Source organism: Eptatretus burgeri, chromosome 18 (genome assembly GCF_056783735.1).
Source record: "Eptatretus burgeri isolate ZD-2024b chromosome 18, Ebu_testis_v1, whole genome shotgun sequence".
Taxonomy (NCBI): Eukaryota; Metazoa; Chordata; class Myxini; order Myxiniformes; family Myxinidae; genus Eptatretus; species Eptatretus burgeri.
The window spans coordinates 4,648,274-4,673,627 of record NC_140978.1 but is presented as its reverse complement, the minus strand read 5'-3'; the positions used below and the strand labels follow the sequence as shown (position 1 = coordinate 4,673,627).

The 25,354-nt window shown below is 41.7% G+C and overlaps 1 long non-coding RNA gene across 1 annotated transcript in view; it reads right to left on the bottom strand.

The window, feature by feature from the left end:
- Positions 1-20,497: 20,497 nt before the first annotated feature.
- LOC147008503 (uncharacterized) overlaps positions 20,498-25,354 on the bottom strand; it is a 48,931-nt gene continuing 44,074 nt past the window's right edge. Inside the window, exon 4 of the long non-coding RNA XR_015053241.1 lies at positions 20,498-20,630. This is a non-coding gene — a long non-coding RNA (uncharacterized LOC147008503). The remainder of the gene's footprint in view (positions 20,631-25,354) is intronic.

The window sequence follows — 25,354 nt, the reverse complement described above, 5'->3', positions numbered from 1 at the left end:
AGCAGCAGCAGAAATGAAATCAATGATTACATATGCTTGGCAGGCAGGCACGAAGGTAGACGAGCTCATAGGTGGCAGTGGATACATAGACATGTCGTCAGACAATCGGGTCTCCATAAGAGACACAGTGAGGCTGACAGGTTAAGTGGTGGGCAGGCAGACAGGTTGAAATGTTGTTTGGCAGTCGACTGGTATACTCGACCATCAGGTTATGGCAAAGCCTGTATAGCTCTGTGGAATCAAATTCGGTTAGATCTAGGGTTTCGGGAATTATATCTTGAGGGCCTCAAACGCCCAAGATAACATTGCTTTCTGTCCGGTGCCTTTAAAATCCAATAGAGCATTTTTATGGTAATGTTTGTATCCTTTGAGATTAGGTTTTCCAATTATTATTGCTATTATAGCTGTGTGCCTCATTTGCTGCCTGGAATATGGTTGGCGGTACACGTGTCCGAGGCTGGGATGATATTTGACTGCAGATGACCGGTCATTGGCCAGCCGGCTGGGTATGAAAATGTAGTTTAATATGGAATCTTGCGAGCGTGCAGCGATTTGTAATCTCATCCCCGTCCAATCCCCCTCAGGGAACCGATGAGATGGGGGGCCAGGGTGGGTAGTTTGGCTAATCAGCCAGGAGCCGGTCCCCGGTGGAACTTTATCTCGGAGTTTCATCAGCGTCTGAAACAACTTCATTTGCCTCATTTGGTTGCAAAGAAATATGCGAAATGCGAGGGGATATTTTATTTCTTCTTCCTACTGGGAGGGAAGGATTATAGAGCATTGGGAAATTCGAGACGTATACTTGTCATGCCTTACTGCGGTTTCACATTTCAAACACAAAAATAATGTCTATACCTGAGAAAGTCAAATCCTGTGTTATGTACTTGAGACAAAACGTGCATCTTCAAACGTGCAATGGAATGGCAGGATGGCTTCGGAGTATGTATGCTCACCTATGAGCTGTCTCGCCTGGGTTCGAATCCCGACCCAGCTATAAACTGTCTTCCTGGTGTTTCACAGGTGGGGTTATCCATCAATGTGTGTGTCGTCCCTCGGATGGACGTTAAAAGTGGGCGTACCATCTGTCGGCATTTGTTGGTGGACGTTAAAGATCCCACGGTGTCCTTCGCGAAGAGTAGGCGAGCTGTCACCAACACCATGGCCAAATTCAAAATTCCTGCCTGAACCTCTGCTGGGAAAGCAATGGCAAACCACCCAGGATAACACTTTCCCAGAAACTGCTTCGGCACAACGATGCTTTGTAACAGAGTATGGTACATCACAATCAGAAACATGCAATACCTCTCCCACTATTTCAATGGAGCATTTGAAGTTTTCGTTTGCATTCGATGGTAAGATGATTGGGGCAGAGGGGTTTGTGGAAGGAAAGAAAACTGGGTGAATGAATAAATGAATGAAGACGTGCTTGAGTAAAGACCCATTCAATCAAAGTCATTGGTTATACTGGGAAATGCATTCAACAGGATCAAACCTTTTGGCTTGTCAACATCATCATCGGTGTGTGAGCAAATATTTTGGGAAAAAATACAATATTCTTTTGTGAGAGCCAGTGTGTGTGTGTGTGTGTGTGTGTGTGTGTGTGTGTGTGTGTGTGTGTGTGTGTGTGTGTGTGTGTGTGTGTGTGTGTGTGTGTGTGTGTGTGTGTATGTATGTATATATATATATATATATATATATATATATATATATATATATATATATATATATATATATATATATATATATATATATATATATATATATATATATATATATATATATATATATATATACACATACACAGGGGGGTGCAAAAGTAGGTATACAGTAAGGAGTATACCAGTATATCATTACTGTATACCTACTTTTGCAGCCCCATATATATATTTGGATGTAAATCCTAAGTAAAATTGTTGCATGAAAGTAAAATGTTACTTTCACTAGAGATAGATAAATAGATGGAGAAATGGATAGATATAAAAATTAACATCAATGGATGACATGAACATTTTGATGGATAAATCTTTAGAAGGAAATTCAAAGGAGATAGAAAGTGATAATTCAAAGAGAGGCAGAGAAAAATGCAGGAAAAGAAATAGTGGATAGACAGGGGAAATTGCCAGGAGCTCTGGCTCTCATCCAGGAAATGTTTCCAGGCCCCCAGCCCTGATCTCTATCTTTTGCCGCCATTAATTCTTATTGCAGTTAATGGGCTCATCGTAAGGTCAGCAGGAACATGCTGTTTTCCTGTGGTTATAAAGGTCGTAGTTAACTTACAAAGGTCACTGGTTACTCAGAAATAAACACTCGTTTTGCTTACAGCCTCCCTCAACAACAACTCCAAGCTGCCTTTAAAGACATGCAGAAGTTCCCAATTGTCCACCTCTCTGATCCCTTACATGATATCTGCTAGTCCCCTAAATATGCTCCTCATCCCAAACTGTTTATTCAGCTTCCTCACTTTCTTCAGCTCTCCAGGTTTTTTTGTCTCTGGTCTTAATATTAGTAGGTTTATATGATTGGCACTATCACACCTCATATCTGGGGTTTATAGATTTTCCCCTCTTCCGAATTCCACGTGCTTCCTTAACTCCGATCACAATGATTCCAACTTCCCAATGGTTCTGTCCATTAGTTGCCGCCTTAACATTAAGGCGATTGTTCCCAGATGTCTGATACCATGATATATCAACATCACAGATCCTACATCCCCAGGTTTCCATTCACCCACGTATCTGCGCACCACAGGCGTACTAGCTTCCTTATTCCTCAGGCCCCAAACTCCAAAGGCATGTTCCTTATGATTATGATTTCAAATTTTATGATTTCAAATTTCAACTCCCCAGCTCCGCGCAGCTTCTCCGCTCTATCCACAATTCCCCATAGCTCCCTGGCTCTCCATCCAGTTCCCCAGACCCTTCAGATCTGGTGCCAGTTGCCATGGAAACAGCTTTAATTAAACCTCCTCGCACGCTGTGCCGTCATCCCGACCTGCGTGTTTCTCGTACCCATTGAGACGTCGTCGGCTCCCTGTTAGAGAAAGAATATCAGAAATACGAAATGTAATTTATTGCCATAAGAAATAAATTAAACCAAATGTATAAGACACTTTTAAAATAGGAATAGTAAAACACCTAACAATTATGAACACATGGTTATACATTGAATTAACGTCATTGTGAGATTATAATTTAAATTTAAATATAAAGTACCATGCTCGACAGATTGTCTGCGTTTTTCTATTCTCAAACCGTGCACCACTTCCCTGGCTAATGAAGGCATTAGTGGTGGAGGCATCACTGGCACTTCCTCCCTTTCTGCTCACTCACTTGCACCCCCTCTCACCCACCCTCATCCACCCCACCATGGGCCCCTGCCCAGTCTCCCACCACCGTTGCTCCCCCCAGTCCACCTCTTCTGTCTCCTTTGGGAGCTTTTATCCCCCACACCCCCTATGCTTTGTCTCCCCCTTCATCCCCCAGCTCCCGCCATGCTGTCTGTCGCCACATGCACTCTCAAACGGCAAGAATTAAATGGGTCTGTCTGTTTTTATTTTTTTTGTTGTGTTTGTTTTTTTGGGGTTTTTTTTACTCCATATTACTCATTCTTTTATTTAATTCCCTTTGCTTCTCTCTTGAGATAAAAAGAAAACCAATAAGTTTTATCCTTTTTGTCAAAACAGCCAAAAGTTCCTGTTAATCATAATCATAATACTGTTCATGAGGATCTGCTTTCAGCCAGGCCTCATGATGCTGCGGCTGCTGCTGCTGCTGCTGCTGTTGCTGCTGCTCTGACTCACCGATTGCTTCCTGAGTATCTTGAATTGCAGTTGATTTCTCAATTTTATTTTCTCTAGAATTTCTTTACAAGGCAAGTTTAATTTGTGTGCAAGAAAAATAAAAATTCCTGCACAGGTTGCAACCGGTGACAACGTTGTACGCCAATGGCTGCAACCTGTGCAAACCAGGAGTAATTTCTCTTGTCGTGAGAAATGATGAGTCATGTTAAAACCCGGCTATATAAATTGCATTGTTAGTGTTTATTTTAGATATTAGAAAACTGTTCTCCCCCCCCCCCCCAAGCATCTTATGGGTGTAAAATATTTAAAAAGAAATTAACTCCACTGGGGAATTTGAGCCATCTTATTGAAATGTAACGTTAAATTTGTCATTTGGGTGAGCCGGCTTCTCCAGGAGGTCGGCTGCGATACTATGTGAAGGCCTACAAGGACAGTTGCCTTCAAGGGGTATATGGCCAGTGGGCTGACAGTGAACCGTGTGGATTCATGGGGAATATTGTTTGATATCATCTTGGGTCTTCTCTCGGGGTTGAAGCTAACACCTGCTTGAGATATGCTAGAAGGCTCTGCTGGGAGGATTCCACGAAAACGACTTTAATGGTATTGCTGCGAGTATGACTGTTCGTTCCTATTGTTGCTCGTTGCTACGTGAGATGAATCTGAAGCTGCCTTTGAGACCGAGTCTCTCTGAGACTGACATTTCCCTGTGCATTCAGTTTGTGGTGAACTGTGGATCTTTGAGCTATAAGTATGTTGAGCATGCAACCAGAACCATTCAAAAGAGCATTTGCATGTCCTGTTTGGTGCTCCCACCTGAGAATCTAACTAATGATGCCCGGAAGCTAGGTTAAGATCCCATCTATGATGTTGATTTGTCAGATATCTCCAAATGTCCTTGAAATGTTATGCTTTAAGGTGGGAACGGACCTTTTTTTGTTGTATACATGGACGAGGCTCATGGAAAAGCTGGAGCTGAATGGAAAGGAGGGAACACTAACAGCAGAGACAGAACAGGGGGAGGGGGAGAAGAACACGTGGAGGTGAACATTTTGCAAATGCTAAAGGAAACACAGCGAGAAGAGGAAGGGGAAGGCATATGTGAAACAGAAAAAGAACGAACCAATGAACAAATGAAAAGTAGTGAAGGAGAGGGGGAAAAAAATCATAATCATCTGGAATAAAAGGAACGCTAATTGGGAATGGAGTAATTTGGGGGTAGAAGAGATGAGTATGGATGGGAGATGGCCTGAGACGGTGGTTAACAGCTGTCTTGAAGATCTGGAGGGAAGAATGGTGCTGAAAAGACTGGGGAAATTGGGTCCATAGGTGAGAGAAAAGAGGAACAAATGAGTGGAGATGAGCAGTGAGGCTGTATTTTGAGGAATTTAACAATAATGGGGTTACAGGCAGAGACCATGTGTGCCCTGCAGAAAACTGGGCGTGACAGAGCAAAGAGAGGGCAGGAGGTGCAAGACCAAAAAGTTGGTAGAATACAGAGAGGCCACAAACCTGCGATAGTAACAAGCCAAGACACTCAGCTTCGTCGAGGGAGATCCCAATCTTTTTGAGGACCTTACTTCCCACGGCATCAATAAGGGCAAAGTGTGAGGCAGGGCACCATCCCAAAGGGGAGAGCAGTGATCGATCCATGAAGCTGTGAATTATGGCCTTGTAGGTTGTCAAAATTCACACTGGCCAAGGAAAGACCTTTCACAATGAAGAATGCCCATTCTGTGGCTGGCTTTGGTGGCCATCTTGGAAATATAGTCTGCCAAAGAAAGATCATGGCTGATGCTGAGGCCCACAAGTTGGAGTGACTTAACCTCTTCAAGGGTTAAAAAAAAAAATTGATGGAAGGGTTTGCCAGATGGTCCTTTTCCGAGAGACAGGGTGAGTGTGTGGGATTTGTTAGGGTTGAAAGTCATATTCCAAATGTTGGACCAGCTACTTCTACTATTAAGGTCTGCAGAGAAGGAAGAGTCTGCCTCCTGCCTGTCTAAAGGATGAGAAATGATCCAGTATAGGGTGGAATCATCCGCAAATAAATAGGAAAGATTTTCCAGGGAATCAGGAAGGGAATTGAGGAAGATGAAGAACAAGACTGGGCCCAAGATGCTGCCTTGGGCCATTCGAGCCTTAACAGGGAGATATTAGAGGATGTGATTAAGAGCTACACCTTGACTATGGGAGTGGAGAAATTCAGTAAGCTATCGGCGGAGGTCACCTTGGATGCCATAAGCAGAGAGTTTGTCGGTCAAGGTGGGGTGTCAGACTGCATCAAATGCTCAAGATTTGTCTAGGGAGTCAGCCTTGATCTCATGTCTGAGATTGAGAGATTCCATACATTGTTGGGCGAGTAGATGCAGTATGTCTAGGGTAGAATGACCAGGTCCGAAACCAAACTGATGATTTGAGATCAGGCCATTGGAGAAGAGGAAGGATTTGATGCCAACTGCATAGGTAGATTCCATGACCTTGCTTATAATTGGAAGCTAATAGGCCTGTAGTTAAGAGCATCCATTTTGTACCATGTTTGTGTATTGCAGTGGTGTTGGCTATCTTCTAGGCAGACGAAAACTGACCCAAAGAGAATCATCGAGTGAACAGAGTAGAAAGAGGATGAGCAAGAGTAGCAGAGCAGGTTTTTAGGACACAGGTTTTTTTTTTAGGCACTGATGTAGTCTCGGCTTGTTGCAGAATCAGAGTCGAGGTTTGCCAGAAACCTCTCCAACTTCTCAAGTGGGAAAGATAGTATCCAGGAGCAGTTGTGTATGAAAGGGTAGGGTAGATGTCGGGAGAGGGTTGCGTAGTTGTCTGTTTGGTTGCTCACTAACTCCTCCTCCAGGATTTAGCAGATCTCAACTAAATTTGTCATGTGCAGTTAGGGTCTCATATCGAATCGGATGGTGCAGATGTAGCACACTGTCTCATCTGGGTTTGATTATCAATCTGACTCCAAACGTCAGATTTTTGCTTTGCAGGGAAAACATTGCATTGAAATTTAGCTCTCAATCAGATGGGCATTAAGCTGGGTGTCCCACATGCTCATCATATTTGGTGGACATAAAATATTCCATTGTGTCTTGTTTTCTTTTCGTTCATTTTCCTCTTTTTTTATCTCTCCTTTGCTCTTAATTTCCCTCTTTATCTGTCTAGTGAGAAGTGAATTCCTGCAAAACATTTTATGTAACGCTCACTTGGCTGTGCCTGGATGGGTTTGAAGGTAGTCGTGTTACAGCTCAACCCAAATCCCATCCAGGTTCCTCCTTGTGACTCTATCTCTGCTCTTTGCTTTGTCAGTTTCCTTCTGATGACTCCATTGTAGTATTTGATCTTGCATTTGCTTTTGTGAAAAAGAGGTGAGTTATCACTAGCATACTAATCAACTTTAAAATTCCTGCCCTGACTATACCGCTTGAAGGAAAAGGCAAACCACCTAGTGCGATCCTTGTGTGTAGAGCTGCTTTGGCAGCACTGTACCTCACTGCACATTCAGGTATATGAGAGAGATAGAGAGAGAGAGAGAGAGAGAGAGAGAGAGAGAGAGAGAGAGAGAGAGAGAGAGAAAGAGAGAGAGAGAGAGAGAGAGAGAAAGAGAAAGAGAAAGAGAGAGAGAGAGAGAGAGAGAGAGAGAGAGAGAGAGAGAAAGAGAAAGAGAAAGAGAAAGAGAAAGAGAAAGAGAGAGACAGACACAGACACACACAGACACACACGCGCACAGAGACAGCCCCACCCCAGGGATGTCTGCAGCAGTCACATGGGGGAGGGGAAGTTGATAGTGAAGGTTCAAAATGTTACTGAAAGTCATGAAGGTATAGTGCGCAGCTGTAGAAACAGGCACTGAGTAATAATTAGGTTAATTTGACTAAATGCATGAAAGGTGTCAACGAGGAGGGACAAAAAGACAAAAGACTCCGAATTCCAACATGACACAAAGCTGTAGAAAAGGCAAGATTTTATTCACGATTAAAATGGATGTAGCACCAGCATCCCAATGAGAATAAATACATCATGATCTGGAAGGGCACTCGGTAGATTGCGTACCTCCACCATGCGATCCCGAATCAGTAATGGGCCAAAGAACATATCGGGCCCAAGAAATCTTTGAAATATCATGCGATGCATCTTTTTTGGCCACATCTCTCAATGGTGAAGAATCACGTAAAAATTTTTTTTATGAAATTCTCGTTTCCAGATCTATAACCGGATCTTCACAAATATCGAATCAATTCTTCCTTGTCCTACACTCAACTTGTCCACCGAGTTTCGTTCAAATCCGTCCATAACTTTTTCAAATATCAAGCTATGTATCGTTTTTATCCCCGTCTCTCAACGGTGAAGAATCACTTGAAATTTTTTTTAAAAAATTCATGTATCCTGATCCGTAACCAAATCTTCATGAAAATGGAATCAATTCGTCCAAATTTAATGCAAATGCATGCACAACTTTTTGAGATATTGTGCACACAAACAGACAAACAGACAGACAGACGTGAAAAAACATAACCTCCGTCCACCTTCGGTGGGCAGAGGTAATTATACTCTATTATATGTATCCCTCGTCCCAATCTCCCCCGGATTCAACTCTATATTTTGTGTGGCATATTTGTACATTTATAAGTTAATGTAAAAATACACTGATGTCTCCTGATAAACATCTGCAAAAAAAACATGGTATTACAGCCAAACTTCTCTCGGGGACGGGAGACGGGGTTGAAAAGTCGTACCTGAAGCCTCGCGGAGCATCAACCGCCGTTTTGTACCAAGAGAGTTCTCAATTAGACATGCTTGTGATCCCTTTGTCCCAATAATCATATTTTAAAATAACAAGCATATTGCTCATCTTATTATTATGCAGCATTATTAAAATTGTAAAAACGAAAAGTTATTTTATAATTACATGTACGTTAGTACAAAAGCAAATGTGATGAATTATTTTTTTTCCTGCTGGAGCTCTGTTCACGTGCACATAAATAAATAACTTTTTTTTTTTAGTTTCCACAAAGTAAGAGATGTGTCATCTTGCCCTGTGATGTATAGCCTTTTGAAATCCATCACGCCACAGTGCCCTGCTGGGGAAAAAGGCAATAAGGTGAGAATCGAGCTCAGCAGAATCACGTCACAATGAATGTGACGTCACCGGTATGCTAATTACTCGCACAATGAGCACATTCACTGTGCCAGCTTTTGTGCATGCTTCTTTTGCCGAATCCTTGTACCCGTTTCCATGGCGACGAAGTGGAGTTTGCCATTGCCTTGGCTTGCACGTGCCTGCACATGGCGTGGCATGTTTGCTTTTCCCCCCTGAGACCTTGCGAAACACTGCTTCTGTCATGTTTTGTGATCTTTTAATGGCAGTTCTCATATATTTCAGGAACTATGCGTGTCGAATTATGTGTGACCGTTTTTACTATTATTAACTTGTGATAAGCTTTGTAACGGGATCGACCATTGGTTTTTGGTTTATCAGTACATGTCACAGCAGAACATGGACAAACATTATTGCATGCAGGCCTTAAAATATTTTGACACTGACAACCTGTTCAGCATCACATACAAGCTAGCAGTGTTGTACTTTTGCCTCTGCATATCCACAATGTCATTCTGGCATTCTTGTAATGGCATCATTTCCCAAATACTATATATTCTATGACTACAGCATGAGGTCTTCCCAAAGTAAAGTCAAAAAAACGTCACATGATATTGACCTAACATTAATGAGATCGTTTTCAAAGAAAGACCAATAATTATGAACTGATGCTCAACCACGGAGAGTTTTTGAGCTTTTGGCATGCCATAGCTCATGGCACTCATGCAATTGTTATTAAAAGCTCTTGTGAAGCTATCGGCATGAGCTGCATGTTCAATTGCAGAAGATTGCCTGAAATGGTGCTACTGTCCTCTCAATACTACTTGTTATGGATTATCTTTACTGTTGCTGTATAGCTCCCATGATGAGACGCCATTAAATGACAAACTGATATAACCTCGAATGGGTGTACAGTGATTCTGTACAATTGTACGTTACATGAGGTGCAGAGTAGGCGACTGGAATGATACTTGGTGACCTTCTGCTTGGCTTGGATGTCGTATAAAGGTTAATGTGAGTAGCTCCAAAGAATAACTTGAATGAAGTACATTTCATCTTTATCCATGGGTCATCGAGGTTGTTGGAGTTCAGTGTTGCTTTATTACGTCGATGAAAAGGTGACATTTGGTTTGTAGGTACACTCTGTGTTTTAAAATATTAGTCCTTCATTACAATTGCAACTAGAAAGCATCTGAAAATGCAAAGCCCATCCGCGTCCGCTTTGTACTCGAACTAAACTTGACAAAAACCACAGTTTTTAAAAAAAAAACAATTGTGCATTTTATTCATTTGTGTTCTCCACAATCTCATAGTAAAGGTTTGTTGAACATTTGATGATGACAGCTAAATTGGTAAAAATGTTACTGCCTGGACATACACACTGAAACTCAATGTAAACAAGGATTTTGATAAACACATATAAGGCTGGTCTTACCACTTCACTGATGACGTCATATTTGCAATCCTTTATTCCCCATTGGGGGTAGAATGAGATGTGCCAAGTGTCAAATTTTTCCGATCAGCGGTTTCAGACATTTAAAGGTTTTTTTTTTTTTGTGTGTCAATCAGACAAGTGGTTGCAGAAAAAAAAAAAGTTGAAAAAATAATGGAGCAAAAAAAAGTGTGGAACAATAATAATAATTATAATTATTATTATTATGAAAATTATTTCAACAAAATTATTAATTTGGCTTCTCCATATTCTCATAATAAAGCTTTGTTGAAAATTTGATGACAAAAGCTCAAATGGTAAAAAAAAGAAGTTACGCCCCAGACAGACAGACACACAGAAGAGATTGCAAAACCCTGTGTTCTGCTCTGCTGGGTTGGGGGGGGGGGTGGGGACCAACGAACTATATGGGAATGAGGTCTGGTTGGTGTGTGGATAAATATATGGATGAGTTGAACATGCACTCTTCCATATTGTTGGATACTGGACAGTCGAGTTGTGCTGGAACACATTTTGTTCCAGTAATCCAGAGCGAACTTGACCATCTTATCGAGCCAGGTAAAGATCTGCTTTTCACTGGAATATTTTCCTACGGATTACCACAATGTGTTTGGTGGAATTCCACACTGGTTTTTCCACGAGCTGCAGCTTTCTTTATTCAGTTAGTGGATATGGGCAGTGTTGCCATTTTCATAGATAGTATTTATGGTGTCATCCTCAGTTGGGGAGCCACAAGAGTCAATCACAGACTGGACTAGCTATAGCTATACTCTACTATACATGTGTTTCAGACTAGGTTGGGCAGGCAGAATACCCCCTCTCTGAAAGTCATTCATGAGTTCACTGGGTTTGTATCATCGATCTAATAGCGACATGATACTTCACCTGGGACTGACTAGCTGTAGTTGCAGAAGCTTCAAACCCAAATTCTTAATCCTGCTGCCGTTCTGATTTGAGCCCACAACTTCAAGGATTCCAGTGCATTGTCTTTACTACGAAGACCACATTTTCCAGATTAAAAGTTCAAATGAAGCACTGCAATAAAGTTCACAAGAGGGTCATCTCTCAAGTCGAAGCGAGCAGCCAAGCCGACAAACTGCTTTTCAAAAATCTGTTTTTGATTTACTGGACTTTGCAGCCAACTTTGCTTCAAAAAGATGTTAACTATCATTAAATCTCTTTCAGAATACTTATCTCAATCATACCGCATCCTTCTTTTCCTCATTTCTCTACAAACAATCAGCTGTTGCTCATATTTTTCCACTTTCTTTTGCTTCAATCCACCAGGGCTATCCACATACTTCCATTATTGTTCCCCATAAGGACTTTAGCACATAATTCCCAAATTTACATCACCAATGTGTCCGATGTAAAAAATATTTACCTGATCCAATGTCAATGTCTTTATGAATCTAGCTGTTCCATATATTTTACAGAATGACTTGTCTGTTGACAGATAATTATTATACGTATGCAGAAATATAGAATATTTTTGGAATACAGGAGAGTATCCTTATTTTTTGAGAGAAAAAAACAATTGACTATCTTGAATCTTTCAGTGATGTCAAGCTTGAGTTGCATATTGCCGCGTTAGTCTTGTATCTTGTAGCCATCTTGCCTTGCTGATGTGAGGATATTGTGTTCAAAACAAAAATCTGATGTTCATGTAAACTTTACAAACCCTCATTAACATTACACACCGGCCATTTTCAGTGGCGATTCATAGTAATGCTCTCAGGGAAATATTTCTTTGTATTTATGATTAGGTTTGGCTTATGCCTCTCCCATCTGAATTCATCCTTCCTCATGAGTGCGTTGATCTATCAACGGATGCCAATGATCCGTGTCAAAATTCATTTAAATATTCTGCCACTTTTTCCTCCTCTTTACATTTTTCCTTTTAGCTATATCCTTCTTTGTATTCCAACTTGCTTTTGTCACCAGCTGGTTGTCAGGATAAATTATCTTAAACTTCTGTCAATCGATTTTGTTAAGCCAGCTTAACAAAATTGGTGTTTGATAAATCGCATGATTCCGATTCCTCGGCGTCTCTCCTTGGCTATTCTCTCTTCCATTTTGACAGGCCCCTCCCCTGCTCCTGGAGGGAGTGTTGCTGTCTATGTCAAAAAATCCATTTCTCATTTTACATTGTCCTCAAACTCTCCAAGCCCTGCGGAATACCTTTGGCTGTGTAACCCTCTCCACAACCACCTCATGCTAATCCGTGTGGTGTACCACTCTCTCTACCCATTTATTTCCTCTAACATAGATCAACTCATAACCATCCTTCACTCATGTTGTTGTCAATGAAGCCTCCTCCTCCCGTTTCTCAATGGAGACTGGAGTTCCAAAAGGTAGTGAGTTGGGGCTCTATCTTGTTCTTCATCTACTTAAACAACCTTCCCGATGCTCTGGAAACCCTCTTCCTTTTTACAGATGATTCCACATTGTGTCATACAGTATGTAGCCCATGTAAACTGATAGGCAGTCAGCAGTTGATCCACTCTGTTGATCTGAAATTGATTAGATGGTGGTCTGATAAGCAGAACATGTCCATCAATCCTGGAAAATCTCACAGCCTCACCCTGTCACTCCAGAAGGATCTTCAAACGAATCGACCAATATATTTCCATTGTTAGGCACGAAAGGAGGTTCAATCTCTTGAACTTCTAGGTCTCATCATCAGCTGTGACCTTTCCTACACCGCCCATATAGCAAAGCTGGCATCCAAAGCCAGCCGCATGCCTGGTGTTGGCTTAATGGTTAGGGTGCTTGGCTTGGGATCCTACCATCCCCAGTTCAAACCCCCCTTGGCTGTTAAATTAATACCGGGTGGGGGTTGACTCTGCCTGTCATCCTCCTGAGGTCGGCAAAATGAGTGCCAGCATGCTGGTATCCTGTGTCAGAGTGGTGACCCTTACAGGATTGTGCCCAATAACCAATGAGACTGCTTAGGCAGCACCAACGTCTGCACAGAGTGTGGTCCCAATGGGTGGAGGGATGGAAAGCCAGCCGCAGACTGCACATCTTCCATCTATCTACGTCTTTCCTTGAAAAGTCAGAAATACTCAAAGTCCATTCGGCCTTTCTCCATAGCTCAATGTAGCGCTGCTCTCGTCTATGAGCTGCGGCCAAAGCAACACATCTGTCTTTCATGGATTTTGTAGAATCTAAAGCTCTCAACATTATTAGATTCTCCTTCAATGAGGCCAGAGGACAATGTCTGTTGCTCTCATATCATAAGCAGGTCGGTAGCCTCTCTGGATTTTATCACCTCTCCTCTGACTTAGCTCCCTTAGCTCTCTCAGCCCTCTGACCCATTCCATCAACTGCATGAGACATGTGTGCTTCCAGTAACTCTCTTCTTGTTAAATTTCCAAAATCCGGGCCTAGTGCACACCTTCACTCATTTGTTCCTCTCCTTTCCCATAGGTGAAATCACCTTCCAAAGGCTCTTCTATCCCACTCTTCCCTCCAGGACTTCAAGCAAACAGTGCAACACAATCTCATGTTATTTCCCATCATTGCGCATAATCTTTATTAACCCCATTAACCCTTTCTAACCCAAAGTTCTTACTTGCAAGTTGCAGTGTTTCTTTACCTCTTTCTCCTCTTTTTCCTCCATGTTAATTCCCTTGCTTGTGTCCAAGAGTTGGCCGGCTGCCCTATTAGTTCATACGTCAGTCACCTTTCACTTTCACGAGCTTCAATCTTGTCGAGATGATCTAGTCAAGTCTAAATCCGACTGATTATGAGCCCAAGCCTGTATTCTATTGGTGGTTACCGTTCCAAATGTAATGGTTGAGCCGTGGTTTTTACTTGTTGACTGAAAATAAAATCACCAACAGTCTAAAGCTGCTGTCCAAGACGGATTAAAATAACCTTCACATTGAATGTTGCTCATGTTTGGTAGTGAGTAGTCTATGATGGTGGTTGTCAACTCATTTTCACTTTCTCTTTATCTATATATTTTTATCTTTTTTTAAGTAACACCCAAATTATTATCAAAAGTAGGGTTTGGGACTTTTTCTTCCTTTTGCCTGTTTATGTGGATTTGTCTGCTTTCCTTTCATATACCGTACTGCATTGACTATGAACTTATTTTGTTGTCTATCTTCGCCTATTTGTTTTCTTATTTCCGTCCACGACTCTTGTCCATGTGCACGGTCATTGAAATATATCAAAGAAAAGGATTATGTGATCAAGTGGAAGAAGCTATAGTAAAACAGGTTTTATACTAGAACAGCCACTTGGTCAAGTTCAGCCAGGTTGAATAGTTTATGTTTTTTATTCCACTGATAGGCCAGATCTGGATTCTGACCTGAACTAAAATCTAATCGGCTTATTCTCATCACTTGACCAACTCATCCACCACTTTGTCCGAATCCGTCCGTAACCTTTTGCGATATCATCTTCTATATATTACTAAAATTCTCATCTTGTATGTATGTATGTATGTATGTATGTATGTACATATGTTCCCGAAATACAGCCAAAACAGTACACGATAGCGCAAAAATTTTTGGGCCACCTTACTCACCATTCTCTTGCGGTGTGCAGTATCAAGTTTCGTTCAAATCGAGCAACGAAAAAAATAATTAAAAAATCTTTTCCCGATTCAGTCAAGTACTCTTCGGGATGATTTAATCAATGCAAACAACCTCAGGGGTATAGTTCGCTGGAGCTATCTTTTTTATTTTTATTTTTTTTAAATGTTTTTTATCAACCGCTGTCACAACGGGTTCACGGGTCGTCTCGTGCTATATATAGTGGTGCCCAGAACCATCTTACACTCTCCGTATCAGGAGTGCTTGTCTTACTTTCTGTCTCACTCAAACTATAACTACAGGCTGGCTTTAATATCTCTTCCTTGCAAACAAACGTCTCAAACTTTTCTTTCTCACTCACTCCTCACTTTACATTCTCTCTTTTATTTCTCTATATTTAAGGCCTGGCCTCGATGAGGACTATTTAGTCCATGACTGGAGCCTTCAACTAATATATATATATATATATAAAAATTTTTTTTAGCCCTATCACTCAATGGTGAAGAATCACTTTAAAATTCTCAGATCCGGATTCAGATCCTCACCAAAATCGAATAAATTCTTCCCTGTTACATACCCAACCTGCCCACTAAGTTTCTTCGGAATCCGTCCACAACTTTTTCAGAAATCCAGCAATATGTCGTTTTTGACCCGATCTATCAATCTGACCCGAAAAATCGCTTTCACATTCTCAGATCTGGATTCAGATCTTCACCAAAATCTAATCATTTCGTCCTTGTCACATACCCAAGCTTTCCACCAAATTTTGTCCGAATCCATCCACAACTTTTTGAGATATCCTGTTCACAAACAAATAAACGAAAAATCACTCATACAGCAACACTTAGCAAAACAGAACAAAGTAGAACGGCACTCGATAGAGCGTATACCATACCTCCGCCAGGCTGAACAGTTTATGTTTCGTATCACACTGATGGGCTGGATCTGAACCAAAATCTAATCTCCTTGTTCTTGTCACCTAATCAATTCATCCACCTAGTTTTGTCATAATTCATCCACATCTTTTTGAGATATAATGATATATATATATATAATATTATATAGTTTTTGGCCCTATCTATCAAATTTAGAAATTCGGCCTGTGTTGACCTTTTGACCTTAAAAATAATTGTTGGTTGAAGTCATTGACCTCTTCAAATTTATAATGTAAATATGCAAATCCTCTTCAAATTTCAAGCTAATCGGATTATAATTGAGGATTTTAAAATTTTTGCCTCGGATGACCTTTTGACCTATGTTGACCTTTTCATCGAGTTTGACCTCAAAAATAATTGGTGCTTGAATTCAGTAATCTGATGTGCAAATGTTTTTCAAATTTCGAGTCAATTGGATGACAATGACAATTTTAGAAATTTGGCCTTGTTGACCTTTGGGCCTATGTTGACCTCAAACATAGTTGGTGGTTGAATTCAGTGACCTGATATGCAAATGGTAGTCTTCAAATTTGAAGTCAATGAGATGAAGATTGAGGATTTTAGAAATTCTACCTTAGTCATTGACCTTTTGCCTATGTTGACCTCAAAAATAATTGTCTGGTTGAAGTCATACTTCAATTATAAATCCTCTTCATATTTCAAGTCAATCGGATGAAAATTGAGGATTTAGTAAATTTTTTAAAAGTCGTTGACCTTCGGCCTATGTTGACCTTTTAGCCTCATACAATAGGCTTCTTGTTTATGACGATCTCTTCCATCTGGTGAAGTTTTGTGAAGATTGGTTTTAAATTGTGATCTGTTGGTGAATGACGTACAAACAGACAGACAGGGGTGAAAATGAAACCTCCATCCATCTTCGGAGGTGGAGGTAAATATATCATTCAGCACTTTCATGTTGTTTCGTTTTCGTCCGAGATAATGTTGTTGGTGTGACCACCTGGATTAATAACATATTGAAAAGCATATAGTCGATTTAGCTCAGGGCAGGGTGGAATTGGGAAAGTCCTGAAGGAATCCATATTGCTAAGTTCTATCTCCACCAGACATTAACACCATTCATATACTGTATTCACAAAGGCTTATCCCAGTACTCTATATACAATGAGGATGCAGGTGCTTGGGTGTGACGGTGTGTTTGTCTGAAAGCGATTTTGTTTTACAGCACAGTAAAAGTTTATGAAATTCTCCATACACTTTTCGCAACCTTTCTTTTTTACACCGATTTTTCCAGTCAGTGACATGTCATGCCTAGACTCCACTTTGCTGGGCGTTGACCTGACATTACCAACATTACTCTGCTACGTAACAAGCTAAGCTGTAGGTTATACACAGGTCATGTAAGCTAAACAATCCTCCCCTCAATCCATATCCCATTCTTTTACAGCCTCAGTGTACAAATGCTTTTGGACTGCATTGCCAGGACTGCCTCATTAGGTTCGGCCTGCAGACCTGTCAACTTAGCTCATTGTTATCCCAGGATAACAGGCTTCCCATTGATGCAGGGTGCAATGAGCTGGCATGCTCTATAAAAAAGAGAGAAAGAGCTGGAATTATGATCTCAGATTGGCTGAAGTAACAGAGCTAGTGACAAAACTCAGGCAGCTTATTGTTGAAGTTATTCACTGGGATTTCTGCCTTGTCCTGAGTCCGTTAAGGACTTCACTTGGATCTGTGCCTGGATTCATGGACCACCGAGCTGGCCGGGGTACTGCTTGTTCAGCTATATCAGCACCTTTGGTTACCATGCGGAAGCTCTCCTTTCCAAGCAAACCGAGTACTGATCAGGAGGAAAAGGGTTTAATTTCCTTTGCTGAAATGCTCCAATTGTGTCTGTTTCAAAAGGCGGTTGTCAGCTGGTTGCTCTGAAGTCAAATTAACCGCGCGTTCTTTACCCTCTGCTGGCAGGGTAATTGTTCGGTGAGACTCCAAGGAGGGGTGAAGCTCGGAGGCATGGGACATAATGAATAGGGCAAGTTATGGGATTGCATGGTGGAGAGAAAGAAGGGACATGAGGATAAAACGTAGAAAGACAGACATAGACAAACACGGTGAGATGGAATCACAGTAGTATGTCATTTCACATTCTGAAGTTTTATCCTCCCGTTGATGAAGGAAGGCCTCCTTTCCTCCATGAGGGTGTGGTTTAGCTGTTGATTTTGTGGCTGCATAGTAAGTTGGGTAATCTGCAGTAAATATAAAGGAATTTGCGTGGGTGTACACAGACAAGAGGTGTGACATAACCGCGGGTATTTTTTCAAAAAAAAAAACTTTTAATAACTCCACACCTTGCTTAACTGCAGGGCAGGGCTACAGAGAGCTCTAGAAATCCAACTAAGTGGCATGACCCCAGCACAGCTCACTCTGAAATTTGACTAAATGTTGTTTCCCTTGGAACAGCTGAGTTAAAAACTGGCACACCTGTTAGCCTCAGGTGTTCCTGACGTTATAGTAACAGCATTACCAGAATGAGAAAGTCGACTCATTGAGTCGAGTCATCGTCACGGGGTGGATGGGTATGTTCAGTCATTGCTTACATTTGCATCATCTCCACTCATCTCTCACTGGCCAACCAAAAGCCCTGACCCAATAAGTCCAAGCAATAACTCCAGCAATAGCTTGAGTTGTAATCTTTGCCCTGGACCTATCCCTCGATTTTTAAGTGCACAAAATTGAAGTATTGCATTCATCTGACCCAATTCCATCCTTTTCACTGTCAAATAATTGGATTGCCCTGTCTGCACAGCTGGAACCTTGGCAGGCCTCCTACATAGCTGGGCCACTCCGGATTTGGTGATTGATAAGGGTGAGTACAATTTCTTCCTGTTGCTTCCTCAAAGGATGCCTGCCATTCTCCAAAAGTCCGGATGAATAACAGGCGTTTTCAAAAGGAACCGGGGTAGCAAATTTAACATTAAGTAAAATGTTAAAATAGTTATGGTACTGCAATTCTCTTTTATGGGAATTAATTTGACATTCCATTGAATGAAAGATGTCCACACATGCCACGACTAAAGATGACTTCCTCCTCCCCCATAAATATTGAGCGGTGAGCAGCCGGAAAAGGTTTAAGTCAAATCCATACGAAGATGCTGATAAAACACGAAGACAAATTGAAAGCGGGAAATTGGCATCACATGAGGACGAGTCAAACAAATTGTTCTGCTGACAAGCAGAGAAAGAAATAAGGACGAGTCTTGTTGCTGGTGAAGGCCGGTGCTGATCTGCGTCGGTGGACAGGGAGCACAAGGATGAATTCAACAGGATGTTGATTGAGGTGTACGAACCACTTTTGGAAAACGAGGAGAAGCTGATGTTTCGGGTGTTAACCCTTCGTCGGAGAGTCAGACCCTCTTTTCCCCCAAAAAGGGTTAACACCCAACATGTCACCTTCCCTTTGCTTCTCACCAGGGTTAGCATTCCTCTATCAACATCTTGTGGATTCCATCCAAAGAAAGAAATAGATAATGCTGTAGGAAGAGGGAATTGGAATGCAAGTTAAGGCAAAGTACAAAATAAAAAGAGAGGAAATAAAGGCAGTAAAAGTAAGGGACTCGGTTATGAGTGTCTCTGAAGGGGAAAGGAAAACAGAGGGAAAATAATCAATCAACCTTTCATCCAATAGCATTTGCAGTTTAAAGCAAACCGTGAAAATATTACAACAATAACAATTTTTTCATCCTCTGCCTCTTGATGGATGCTTTTCAAGGGACATTCATTTGTCCATCTGGTTCATGACTGAAATGTCAGAGACACAGAAACGAACCAAATCTATTTTGTTTCTTTTGCTGCGCTCTGAAGCTCTCATAAAAAAAAAGAAAAGAAATTCTGTTTTTCTAATCCCTTCCTTCTGTGTTTCTATTTCTGGTTGTGTTCATGCATGTATATGTTTCATTACTGCTGTCTTTCTACCTCGATTGGTTAATTTGACAATCTATTTCAAATTAAGTTCCTGTATGTGTTGTTAATCTGTGCACGATATCAATAAAGGTATCAGTACAACACACCCAGTCCTGAAATCAACTTTTTCAATCTGCATATCAATATTTTTTCCCAAAATGCAAAGGAGCAGGTGCTTTAGAATAATTGTGCCTTCCTGTGGACATTTTGGACGAGGCATCTCCGGTGGATTTGATGCAATACTAAGGTAAGGAAAGGCTGTTGTGTCAACCAGCATGACAACACACCTTGCAATATTGCAGTGCCTGTTAGGAATATATTTGAGAGTAACGCATTTAAAATGTACCTCGTGACCGGTACGCAGCCTCGACTTGAACACAAATGAAGCACACTGGGATGTGAAGGAGGGATGGCCAAAGTCTATGCAACCTACGATCTACCGACATTTGGTGATAAAGAAAACCTTGCGAGCAGCGATACCATAATCGTGCTGCGATTTGATGGGGAAAGGGAGGGGGGTGGCAGTTGGCAAGGATTGCCCTGGCTCCAGTTGTTGTTTTTTTTTTAATCCCTGGCACTTCACAAAATATTTTGATGGGGGTGGGGATAAATTTATCCCCCACCCCCATCAAAAGATTTTGTATCCATGGTGATTAAATTCGTGAAGTTTTAACGTCTGACATTTAAAAATGATAAATGTACACTGCATCCTTTTTGAGCACGAACTGATTTTAAAAAGCTTATTCTAACCACACAAACAGTACAAGATCAGCAGGACATCGTGGCAACATTATTTTTTTTCGCTCAACTGGAACATAGTTCTGGAGAGCTTGTGGAATGGTGATTGATGTGTTGTCCGTCCATCCGTCCACAAACACTTGCAACGTCGTCTCTGAAAATACACACAGGATTTTGATGAAACATCACCACAACCTTCATCACCCGTGATGTACCAAATTTGTTCACGACATTAAAAAATAGTTGGGGTCTAGGGGGTGTATGGCAGTGGAGTTGGGGGGGTGGGGGGTTGCCCCCTAAATATGTATTTGCTTTCTTCTCCAAAACTACACACACAATTGTGATGAAATTTGACCACAAACTTCATCACCTGTGAGGCCCCAAAGTTTGTTCACATTATTTTTAAAAATTGGGATCGAAGGGAATTTATTGGGTGGGGTGACCCCTAAAATTAGTATTTGATTTATTCTCAGAAACTGCACACACAATTCCAATAAAACTTGACCACAACCTTCATCACCCGTGATGTACCAAAGTTTATTGACGGCATTAAAAAAAAGGACAACTGGACCTGTCACTTATCTGGATCCTGGCCAAATGTTGTCACTCAAGTTTGGTAGCATTCTGAGTGGTGGGTCTGGAGAGGAAGGTTTTTGAAGGAATTTACATGATTTTCCCCAAAAATTGACTGTTGATCATTTTGACGCTTTTTGGTCATTTTTTGTCATTTTGGGTCAAAATAAGTGCCCCCCTCCACCCGAGAAGGAGGTATATTGTTATTACCTTTGTTAAATCCTCAATTCAGGAAATTACTTGGCAGCAACTGGAGAACATTTTCAACAAGTTTGAAAATCGGATTGAAGAATGAATTACGAAAGATGAAAGCTATGTTGAAGCCTAAAAGTTTGAACTGTATTGAGTACAAACTTCATGAATTATGCTTTCATGCATCATTTGTAGTTTGCTTCTTTCATGTGTACATCAAAAGTTATGAAAGTTGAAAGTTGCACAATAAATTTATGGACAGCCTGTATATTGCCATTTCATCCCAGGTCTGAGACAATTCCATGGAGTCAAAAGAAATGCCACTACCCAGGTAGGGCATGCCCCCCTTTCTGGTTTAACAAAAATGTCCCCTCTGTGAATGTTTCTTTTGAGGTATCTCAAGGTGGAACATATTGTGTTATACTATGGAAAAATCTGAAATTGTTTTTTTTTTATTCATAATTTATTGGAGAAAAAGTCAAGGCTCATGGAAGAGATAGAACACAGAACAAAATGAACAGGAGAAAGACAGGGCAGGATTAAGGGACAAACTAGATGGAGATGGATAAACAAGGGATGTGGATGTAGGTAAGAATAAGGGGTAGGGGAGGATACAGGGTGGACAAGCTGGATACAGAAGCAAATCTCTGGAAGGAAAAACTGAAAATTTGGAAGGAGGTGGGCTCAGGGTGGGGGAAAGTAATGGGAGTAAAAAAGATCATTTTTTTTAGATAGGGGATGATCTGAGATGGTGGTGAACAGCTGTCTTCAAGTTCTCAAGGGAAGAATATGGCAGTTGGTTACACAGGCAGGACAAATGAGGAACAAATGAATGGATGTGAGCAGTGATCCTGGATTGAGGTAGTTTCATCAGAAGGGGGTTGCTTGTGGACCATAGACTCACCGCAGATACCTGGAGGAAATAAAGCATGGAAAGAGCACAGGGTCCAAGACAAGAAAAGAGGCGGAAGAAGACAGAAACCACCGATCCGTCTGTGATGTGAAAGTGGTAGGCCCATAGATTCGGCTTCTTCATGGGAGATTCTATTAATCTTGAAGGCCTTGATTTCCATGGCATCAAGTTGAGCAAGGTGTGAGGCAGGGGCACCAACCCAGAAGAGAGAGCAGTACTCCATCAAACTGTGGATTAAGGTCTTGTTGGTGGATAAGAGTACAGGTGTGTCAAGAAAGGACTTTGCATGATGGAGGATAACCATTTGGCAGAAAAAGATTTGAAATCTTTGCCCATTCTTCAGGGGAAAAATCGCTGCAGTTCTGGCAAGTTTGATGGGGATCGTCGAAGGACTGCAATCTTCAAGTCTCACCATAAATGTTCAATTGGGTTCAAGTCAGGACTTTGACTGGGCCACTCAAGAACATTTATTTTCCTCTTATTCAGCCACTCCAGTGTGGCTTCATCTTTGTGCTTTGAGTCATTGTCCTGCTGAAATGTGAATCTCCAACCCAGTTTCAGATTCATAGCTGACTCGAGCAGGTCTTCATCAAGGATTCTCCTGTACTTTGTACCGTGCATTGTCCCTTCTATCCTGACAAGCTTGCCAATCCCTGTTGCTGAAAAGCAGCCCCTTAACATGGTGTCTTTTTCAGCAATGGCTTTGTTCTTGCCACCTGTCCATAGAGGCCAGCTTTGTGAAGGGAATGGGATATTGTTTATTGATGAACACTGAACCCCCCCCCCCCACCCCATCTCAGACATAGAGCCTTGCAGATATTTTAAAGTGCTTGATTTGCAGTGACATCCTGAACCAGCTTCCTGCTTGCCCAGCTGCTGAGTTAGGATGGGTGACCTGATCTGGGTAAAATCTAGGTGGTATGATACATCTTCTGCTTCTTAGTGATGGATTTCTCCACACTCCAAGGGATAATGAGTGACTGAAATCTTCTCAAAACCCTCTCCTGAATGGTGCTTCTCCACCATTTTCTCTCTAACTTCTTTTGAAAGCTCCTTGGTATTCATGTTTGACTTGTTGGTTAACTGAGTGAGTTGCACCTTAAAACTTCTTTGATAAGTGGGGGAGCTTAATTTTTTGTTAAACCACTGATTGCATACAGGTGAAACCTATTACACTTATCTTGCAAGCTTTCAAACAAATAATTTACGCCTGAAGTGATTTAGCGTTATTTAAACAAAGGGTTTGAATACTTGTGTAACTGAGAATCCTTTGATTTTCTCTGTTAATCTAACTTATTCACATTTTATCTGCATTTTTAAGCTATATCACTTTGAAGTCGTATGTGAAGACTCTATATATTAAGTTTGATTTGAAAGCATCATGAAATAAACTGAGGTGCCAACAAAACATGAACACTTTGGAAGGGGGTGAATACACATTTGCAGAGCACTGTAAAATATTGTTGCGGCCACGGGTACCGAGACACCAGCTTGTCACTCAGGGGGATTAATCCCCGGTTGTCCTCGGTAGAGCCAGACCTGGGGCCACTGCTCACAAATAACGTTGCGGTACGGTGGGTTGTTTTAGAACCACGAACGCCACTCAGTCAACCACGAGTTCCAGTGTCCGCCGTCTAATTATTCCATTTAACTAGAGGTCACGTAGTTACCTGAATGGGGAGCACGCCCTCGGCAAAGCACCAATGTTATCTCGATTAGATTTTAATTATGGTGGCCGAGCGTTTTAACCGCTGGTGAGTGCCGATGATTTTTTGGTCAAATCTGTGGTAATTACCTCCCAGTCTATCTCAGTTCGGACAATGCTAGGCTAATGGAAGGAAAGGACAAACACGGACAGGTTGGAAATCGACAAATAATTTATTAATAATAAAATAAATAAATAAAAAGAACCTTATATTTGCTGAGGTAAATAAAGAATTCATTTCAAAGCAAAATCAATCAAAATGCCAGGAAAGAGACAAAGAGCAGATGCTTATCGGGGGTTGACTTACAGCTAAACACAGACATGGGTACCCAACGGATCATTCGGGGGGAGGGGGGGAGAGGGGGGGAGAATCGTCTCACTTACCAGAAAGTCGTCCATGAAGCGAAAACGTCCTGAAATGCGTGCGTGCGTGTCATGTCCGTCGCCAGTACCCAGCTTTGCCATGCACTCTCTCGTGGGGCAGCCTTGAACGCCAGCCGAAGTCTGGAGGGCACCGAGTTCGTCCGTCACGGGTTTAGACCCAGGTGTGGTTGGTGACCGACCCGAACCTCACTTGTTGGTGGTGCTGCTCACACCCACATGCGCACCACACGCTCGCTTGCCGAAGCACTGGGAAGGACGAATTGTCTCATCGGCGCTGGTCAGACACCCGCTTCTTGCTCGCTTTTCTTGCCCTTTGCTTTTTCCTCTCTCTCCTTTCGCTTTTTCTTTTTCCTCTTTCACTTTTTCTCCTCACGCTTTTCTCTCCTCACGCTTTTCTCTTCATGCTTTTCTCTCCTCATGCTTTTCTCTCCTCACGCTTTTCTCTTCACACTTTTTCTCTTCACGCTTTCTCTTCACATGCTTTTCTCCTCACACTTTTCTCTTCACGCTTTTCTCCTCACGCTTTTCTCTTCACACTTTTTCTCTTCAGAATGAACCTCTCCCTCGTTTTTATATCTTCGGGCCATCTCCGCGGGGTGCCATCTGCCCCAACCTCACCCCGCCCCACTGGCGCACAGTTACCATGATGAGCCGTGCACTCCCATAAAAGGCGGGCGTCGGACCTCACGAAAGATTGCCGCTGAGGAAGAATGGGGGCGGGCTTCAGAGCTCGTGAAAGAAATGTGTGTAAATGTGTCTGTCGTAAAGAAAAAAGCTTCCCATAGGAGACAGGATCTATCCTTTACCCTTCTTAACGCATCACATTTTAAATCCCACTAGACATGGGGATCGGGATAATCTGAACATGCATTTAAGGAAATAATTGTCTGAGGACCTGGATGTGAAGATGCATTTATCAGACCGGATTCTGAAATCTGTAACAAAATATATATATATATATATATGAATGTGTATGTAGATATATATGTTCTTAGGCCATGGATACCAAGTGTATTATGAGGGGGTTTATCCTCATTTCTCCTGAGAAGAACTGAACCTGGCGCACCGCTCACAATTAACTTTGTGGTGTGGTGGTTGGGTTCCTGAACAA